Below are 7,986 nucleotides of genomic sequence, written 5' to 3' on the forward strand. Positions count from 1 at the left end.
AAATTGGGCCTGAAATTCTAATTTTGGGTTTAGTCTCATGAGGGGAAAGTTTGTTTAACTTTGAACTTCAAATCTTAAACATAGATTAATTTATGTCATGAGGCCAAATCATCATTTGTTTCTTTGAATATGCTATTTTATATATTAAAATTTAAATATTTTATCAAGGCTTTTATTAACAAGATATATCTCACAACAAAAAACTAGCCCTTAATCTAATATAAAAATAAATGTATAATAATAAATACATATTCTTTATTACATATTTTTATATTATATATTAATAGAATAAATTTTCCTTATTAATATACGTATTCTTTTGAGTCTAATTTTTTTCTCTCAGCATCATTTGAAATTCACCTGTAATATCGAAACATGTTTATAGTTCATTTATTCTCATTGTTGTGTAGTATTTCATTTGGCAAATGTGCCAGAATTCATTTATATTGATGAGCATTTGGGTAGTTTCTGACTTAGGGCTATTGTGAATAGTGCTGCTATGAACACTTCAGTGCATGTTTTTTTGGAAAATATGTAAATGTATTTCTGTCAAGTGGAGTGGAATTCTGGGCCATAGATTATGCTCATGTCAGTTTTAGGGGAAGCTGACAAATAAGCAGTGCTTGAGAGTCTGAGTTTTTCTATGTCCTCGTCAACACTTATTTTCTGTTTTTATTATTTTAGCCATTCTGGAGCCTGTGTACTGATGTTGTTTTGGGTTTTAACTTTTATTTCTTTGATGACTGGTGAGCTGAGCAGCTTTTTCTATGTTTATTAAATAGTTGAATATAATCTTTTTTTTTTAATTTGCTTCAGATTTTTTGCATTTTTATGTTTGGTTGCCTTTTTTGTTTGTTTTTTGATTTTGAGTTCTTTATGTAATTTTATATGAGTCTTTTGTTGAATATACATGGCATAAATGTATTCTCCCACTCTCTGTGGTTGCCTTTTCATCCTTAGTGGTCTTTTTTGATAAGCAAGAGTAATTAATTTTAACATAGTTAAATTTATCTATTTTTTTTTGTCATTGTTGGTGTGTTTATATCCTATTCAAGAAATTTTTGTTTACTGTAAGGTTCAAAAGATGTTCCCTGTTTTTCTCTAAATGTGTCATTGATTTACTTCCCAAATTTACATCTGAAAACCATTTTGTATTTACTTTTTGTGAATGGTATGAGGTAGAGCATCAAGATTTTTCCACACCCCTCATATGGACATTAATTGCCCCAGAACTATTTATTAAAGACACCATCTTTGCCCCACTGTATTGCAGTGATGTATTTTGACATGACATTTCTAGAGGAATTTTTAAAAGAAAGACATGTTCAAGGCACATGCCATTACCTTTCCCATTGTTACTTAAACTTTTTTTGACTTATCCTAAATTGTAGATTGCAACAAAAAAAACCTTAGCTAGTAATGTGTCAAAATTTTAAGGCCATGGTGTCAAAGCGTTGCTGGATTGCTTAGCTTTTAGAAGCCAAACATCCTATCTTTCTCAGACACAGTCTGTTTCCTTATCACTATTCTTCCAGTCAGTTATCTAATTTCATTTAATTTGCCTTTCTAACTCACAGAATAGCTACTTCCTTTATTTGAAGGAGAAAAAAAATTAAGAAATATATAAATATTCATATTAAGCCTTTGGAAACATTAAAAAAAAGAAAAGCTTGCTTTTTTTGTACTCCTTTCCTCAGTTTTCTTTGTTGGGTACTACAATCTCTCTCTTTCTCTCTCTCTCTATATATACACACATATATATAAATATATATATATTTATATATATACACACACATATATATGTATATGTATATATATGTATATATAAATATATATTTGCAAAAGATGCTCTTGTTTTAATCACAGTCTTGGACAAAATTGGACTAGTGGCTTTAGGCCACTAACTATTTCAAACACAACATTTCTTTCATAAAAGACTGCATCCTTGTAATGGACAAAATATTTTTTTTTTAAGTCAAAATGTCTTAAATATAAAATATTGTGTTCCTATGTCTGACTGAAAGTTTTTACTTAAATATGCTCAACAAATGTATATTGACTGAAATTTACTCTATACTCTAAAGATTGTGACAATCCATCTCTGTATGTATGTTTATAAACATACATACATATATATTCACATAAGCACATATAAAATACTTTTATTCAAGGAAAATATAATCAAAATGTATTTCTGTGCATACATTTATATGCAATTTTATACACATGCATATTATTTTCTAAGTATTGATATGTGCTTAGAGTCTTTTTTTAATGTTTTAAACTCTAAATTCCTAAGGGAGCCTGGCTTTAAAATAGTTCTCTTTGCACATTTATCACAACAGCAATATATGTAATAAATGATTTTTATGTCAATTCTTGAGGTTAAGCCTCAAGGTTAGATCCATAACTGAGTCAATAAAACATTTTTACTTTCATGCTAGATTGTTATAGTTTAATTTTATCTCCAGGAAAATAGTATATACAAAACTAATTTTAATCTTAAGTCTTATTCCACTGTATGACCTAAAATTTAAATTCATAAGCTATAATGTCAACACTAAGAAAACACATTTGGCATAGAGTGATTTTAATAGCAGCCTAGGAGATGTGATAACGTTAGACCATGAGGAAGTTAAATTACCCAGAGCAGAAAACGATGAATCACTTGTTAGGTCAAACCTCTTCTCCAGCTGAAAATTCACAAAGGGAAAATGAAGTGTATGAAGAAGACTGATTCTCAGCAACTTTGACGGTAGACCTGTCAGAATGGAAATAAAGACTTAACGATTCTGAAGATACAAAGGCAATAGCTTTAGCTGTTTAAACCTAGCCAGAAGACACAGGATGAGAACAAAAGGTGGCTATTATTTCATCCCAGGGGATTAGAACCATTTCGTCTGTGGATAGTAGAGATCCAGGGACTGTAAGTCAGCAGAGCAGTATGTATGGTCTATTGCAGTGGTCAGTATGTAAAATTTTATAGAGTTAAACTCACAAATGCTAAGATTGATCAGGTGTGTGAAACACATGGACATTACTCCTGGAATTATTAGCAGTCACCTGCAATTTAAAATGGAGTTTCACAGGAGACCATAAAATAGATGTAAATGCTATGAGCACTTACATGATAAAGTTTTCATTGCTAACATGACAATGAAATCAGACAATGAACAAAAGCCTTGGCTGTGCTAGTTATCTGGCTAATAAATTCTAGTCAGTCTCAAGTAACAACCTTAACCTTAAGGTTCTACTGTCTCCTAGGGTCTCTTAGGCATGTTGGTTTGTATTGAGTGGGAAGCAGGAAAACTGCAGCTTTCCCAGAGGTTTTAGCTCATGGCATGGGAAAACATAACATCCCTGTTAGGTGATGGATTTTTGTGCCACTCTCCCTGATCTAGGGATTAAGATCTATCCTGGGTGTAGTTGACCCCATATTTATTGGAAAATCTAACCAGGACATCAAAGGGGCTTTGCCCATGAGTATTCTGGCTTTAAAAACAAAAAGACATCGAAGATTATTTTTTCTAGCACAGAATTCCAAATTTTTATTTGTTAATATAGGCTTCCAAGTCTTATGGCTTTCAATTTACAATTAAGATGATTATGAGGGCTTCCCTGGTGGTGCAGTGGTTGAGAATCTGCCTGCCAGTGCAGGGGACACGGGTTCGAGCCCTGGTCTGGGAAGATCCCACATGCCGCGGAGCAACTGGGCCCGTGAGCCACAACTACTGAGCCTGTGCGTCTGGAGCCTGTGCTCCGCAACAAGAGAGGCCGCGATAGTGAGAGGCCCGCGCACCGTGATGAAGAGTGACCCCCGCTTGCCACAACTAGAGAAAGCCCTCGCACAGAAACGAAGACCCAACACAGCCATAAATTAATTAATTAATTAATTTAAAAAAATTGCAGTTATAAAAAAAAAAGGTGATTATGAAACATATTGTTAAGGCATCAATAGAAGTGAGGTCAATCAGATACAGAAAGTCGTATGTCGGGCTTCCCTGGTGGCGCAGTGGTTGAGAGTCTGCCTGCTAATGCAGGGGACGCGGGTTCGAGCCCTGGTCTGGGAAGATCCCACATGCCGCGGAGCGGCTAGGCCCGTGAGCCACAGCTGCTGAGCCTGCGCGTCTGGAGCCTGTGCCCCGCAACGGGAGGGGCCGCGATAGTGAAAGGCCCGCGCACCGCGATGAAGAGCGGTCCCCGTACCGCGATGAAGAGTGGCCCGCACTTGCCGTAACCAGAGAAAGCCCTCGCACGAACTGAAGACCCAACACAGCCAAAAAAATAAATAAATAAATAAATAAAGTAGCTATAAAAAAAAAAAAAAAAAAAAAAAAAAAAAAGAAAGTCGTATGTCTTTCAGAGGAACCATATGGGGAGGGAATATGCTACTGTTCTGACTGTAATGTTATTTTGAATAATTTTTTTATTTTTAATTTATAAAATGACCACATGTTAAAAATGATCTGTAAGGCATAATACAGAGATGATGGAGAGTATACTTTGAGACAAGGAGTAGAACGGCACTGATACTTTCCTGTTTATTCTTTACAGGATTTTACATAATTCATTGACTTTAAGTGAATTGTAACCTACCTCCGTCTTTGTGATTTCTTGAGATAGGGAAAGCATCCTATCTAGAGCACCCAGGGAAAACTCCCATGAATTTTAGCTTAGCTCAGACACTCAAATTTAATTTTTGGTATTTTCTCATCTCTTCAGGGAAACAAAGTGTCATAGTCACATGAAACACAGAATGGGCAGTAAAATGAACCATTTAGGTGAATCCTAACAGTTTTCTGCAAAGTAAGCCATCTTTACAGAGTACCTGAGTCGTCTGTAAGTTATTTCATTTTGTAGAAAATTTCACGGTTACAGAGCAATTTCTGGAATAGTCAACTTGAACAAATGCTTTCTAGCAGCAAACAAATTCATTTGACCAAGAAAAGTGCTGCTAGAGATAAGCCACACCATCTTGTTTCCAGTTCTCATTGGAGAACTGAGTGAATAATCCATAGGCCCACCTAGAAACTCAGCTTTAGCTGAGGGACTCCAACATATCCACTGATACACCAGGTAATAGAACCAAGACAATGAAGTATGGACAGTGAGTGTTTTGCTAGAAAAATCTAAACTTAAGTGGACAACTGATGCAGGAGGACTGAGAGGGGGCAGAAAGGACCATGAGTTTAAAAAGACTATACAGAGAAGAATAAAATGAAAATTTATTTTTTCTGGTTTTATTGAGATATAATGACATAATGTATTAGTTTAAGTTGTGCAACATAATTATTTGATATACATATATATTGCTAAATGATTACCACGTAAGTTTAAGTAACATCTATCACCTCACACACCTTGCAAGTTTTTCTTGTAATGAGAACTTTTAAGATCTAAACTTAGAAAACTTCAAATATACAATACAATATTGCTAACTATAGTCACCATGCTATATATTACATCCCCAGAACTTATTTATCCTATAACTGGATTTTGTACTTTTTGAGCACCTTCACACATTTCTCCCACCTACCCCCTGCCTCTGGCAACCATCAGCTTGTTCACTTTTTCTGTGAGTTTAATTTTTCAGATTCCACATATAAGTGAGATCATACGATATTTGTTTATCTCTAACTCATTTCATTTAACATAATACCCTCAAGGTCCATCCATGTTGTTGCAAATGGCAGAATTCCTTCCTTATTATGGCTGAATAATATTCCATTGTATACATATATATACCACAATTTTTTAATCTATTCACGTATCGATAGATAGTTGTTTCCATGCTGTGACTACAGTAAATAATACTGCAATGAACATGGGGGAACAGAAAACTCTCTGAGATAGTGATTTTGTTTCCTTTGGCTATATACCCAGAAGTGGGATTGCTAGATCATGTGGTATTTTTAACTTTTTGAGTAACCTCTATACTGTTTTTCCTACTGGCTCCATCATGTTACATCCCAATCAACAGTGCACAAGGGTTTCCACTTCTCCACATCCTAACCAGCACTTGTTATCTCTTGTCTTTTTGATGATAGCTATTCCTACAAGTATAAGGTAATATCTCATTATGGTTTTGATTTGCATTCCGGGATAATTAGTGATGTTGAGCTCTTTTCATGTACCTGTTGGCCATTTGCATGTCTTATTTGGAAAAATGTTTATTCAAATCCTCTGCCCATGTTTTAAATCAGATTGCTTGGGGTTTTTTGCTATTGAGTTGTCTGAGTTTCTTATATACTAACCCCTTGCCAGATATATAATTTGCAGATATTTCTCCCATTTCATATGTTGCCTTTGCATTTTGTTGATGGTTTCCTTTGTTGTGCAAAAGTTTTTTAGTTTGATGTCATCCCATATGTTTATTTTTTATTTTATTATCTCTGTTTTTGGTGTCTAAGCCAAAAAAGTCATTGCCAGGACTGATAACAAGGAATTTACCTCTGTTTTCTTCTAGGATTTTTATGGCTTCAGTTCTTATATTCAAGTCTTTAATCCATTTTAAGTTGATTTTGTGTATGGTGTAAGATAAGGATCCAATAACATTCCTTTGCATGTGGCTGTCCAGTTTTCCCAACACCATTTATTGAAGAGATTATTCTTTCCCAATTGTATATTCTTAGCTACTTTGTTGAAAATTAATTGACCATATATATATGGATTTCTTTTTGGGCTCTGTATTCTGTCCCATTGATCTATGTGTCTGTTGTTTTAAATTCAAGTATAGTTTTTTACAATATTATATTAGTTTTAGGTGTACAACATAGTGATATATTTTTATGGATTATACTTCATATAAAGTTATAAAATATTGCCTATATTCCCAGCACTGTATATTACAACATTGTATCTTATTTTAGACCTAGTAATTTGTACCTCTTAATCCCCTTCCCCTATCTAGTTCCTTCCCCCACCCCTCTTTCCTGTGGTAAACACTAGTTTGTTCTCTGTATCTGTGAGTCTGTTTCTGTTTTGTTATATTCGTTCATTTGTTTTATTTTTTGATTCCACATGTAAGTGAAAACATACAGTATTTGTCTTTCTCTGTATGACAGTTCACTAAGCATAATATCCTCTAGGTCCAGATATGTTGTTGCAAATGGCAAAATGTTATTCTTTTTTATGGCTGAGTAATATTCCGTTGTATGTATGTGTATATGTTTGTGTTTATATATAATTTTCTTTATCTATTCATCTGTTGATACAAACTTAGGTTGCTTCCATATATTGGCTATTGTAAATAATGCTGCCATAAACATTGCTGTGCGTATATCTTTTCAAATTAGTGTTTTTGTTTCTTCAAAAACAGTGGTTAGAGGTCATGAAGTAGGTGGTAATGCCTTAACCACATGAATATTGTCAGGCCTGAGAGGGTCTGCCATTCTTGTCAGGGGCAGTGCTAATCTTCTCTCCTTTTATACAACACTCTATGTGTCTGTTTTTATGCCAATATCATACTGTTTTGATTACTATAGTTTTATAACATAATTTGAAATCAGGAAGTGTGATGCCTCCTGCTTTGTTCTTTTTCAAGATTTCTTTAGCTATTTGGTGTGTTTTGTGGTTCCATAAGCTTTAAGATTATTTTTTTTTCAACTTCTGTGAAAAATCCCATTGGAATTTTCTTAGGGATTGCATTGAATCTGTAGATTGCTTTGAGTAATATGGGCATTTTGACAATGTTATGAACATGGGATATCTTTCCATTTATTTGTGTCTTCTTCAATTTATTTTATTAATGTCTTACAGTTTTAAATAAACAGACTTTTCACCTCCTTGGTTAAATTTATTTCTAGACATTTTATTCTTTTTGATGCAATTGTAAATGAGATAATTTTCTTAATTTCTCTTTCTGATAGTTGTTAGAGTATAGAAACACAACTGATTTTTGTATATTGATTTTGTATCCTGCAACTTTACTGAAAATCATTTATTAGTTCCAGTAGTTTTTAGTGGAGTCTTTACGGTTTTCTGTAT

At 33.9% G+C, this 7,986-nt stretch overlaps 1 non-coding gene across 1 annotated transcript; it reads right to left on the bottom strand.

Annotated features, from left to right (window-relative positions):
• Positions 1-7,309: 7,309 nt before the first annotated feature.
• On the bottom strand, positions 7,310-7,435 carry LOC114238082 (U6atac minor spliceosomal RNA). The gene has a single exon (XR_003623509.1). It is a non-coding gene; the product is annotated as a U6atac minor spliceosomal RNA (small nuclear RNA).
• Positions 7,436-7,986: the final 551 nt, after the last annotated feature.

Source organism: Balaenoptera acutorostrata, chromosome 8 (genome assembly GCF_949987535.1).
Source record: "Balaenoptera acutorostrata chromosome 8, mBalAcu1.1, whole genome shotgun sequence".
Taxonomy (NCBI): domain Eukaryota; kingdom Metazoa; phylum Chordata; class Mammalia; order Artiodactyla; family Balaenopteridae; genus Balaenoptera; species Balaenoptera acutorostrata.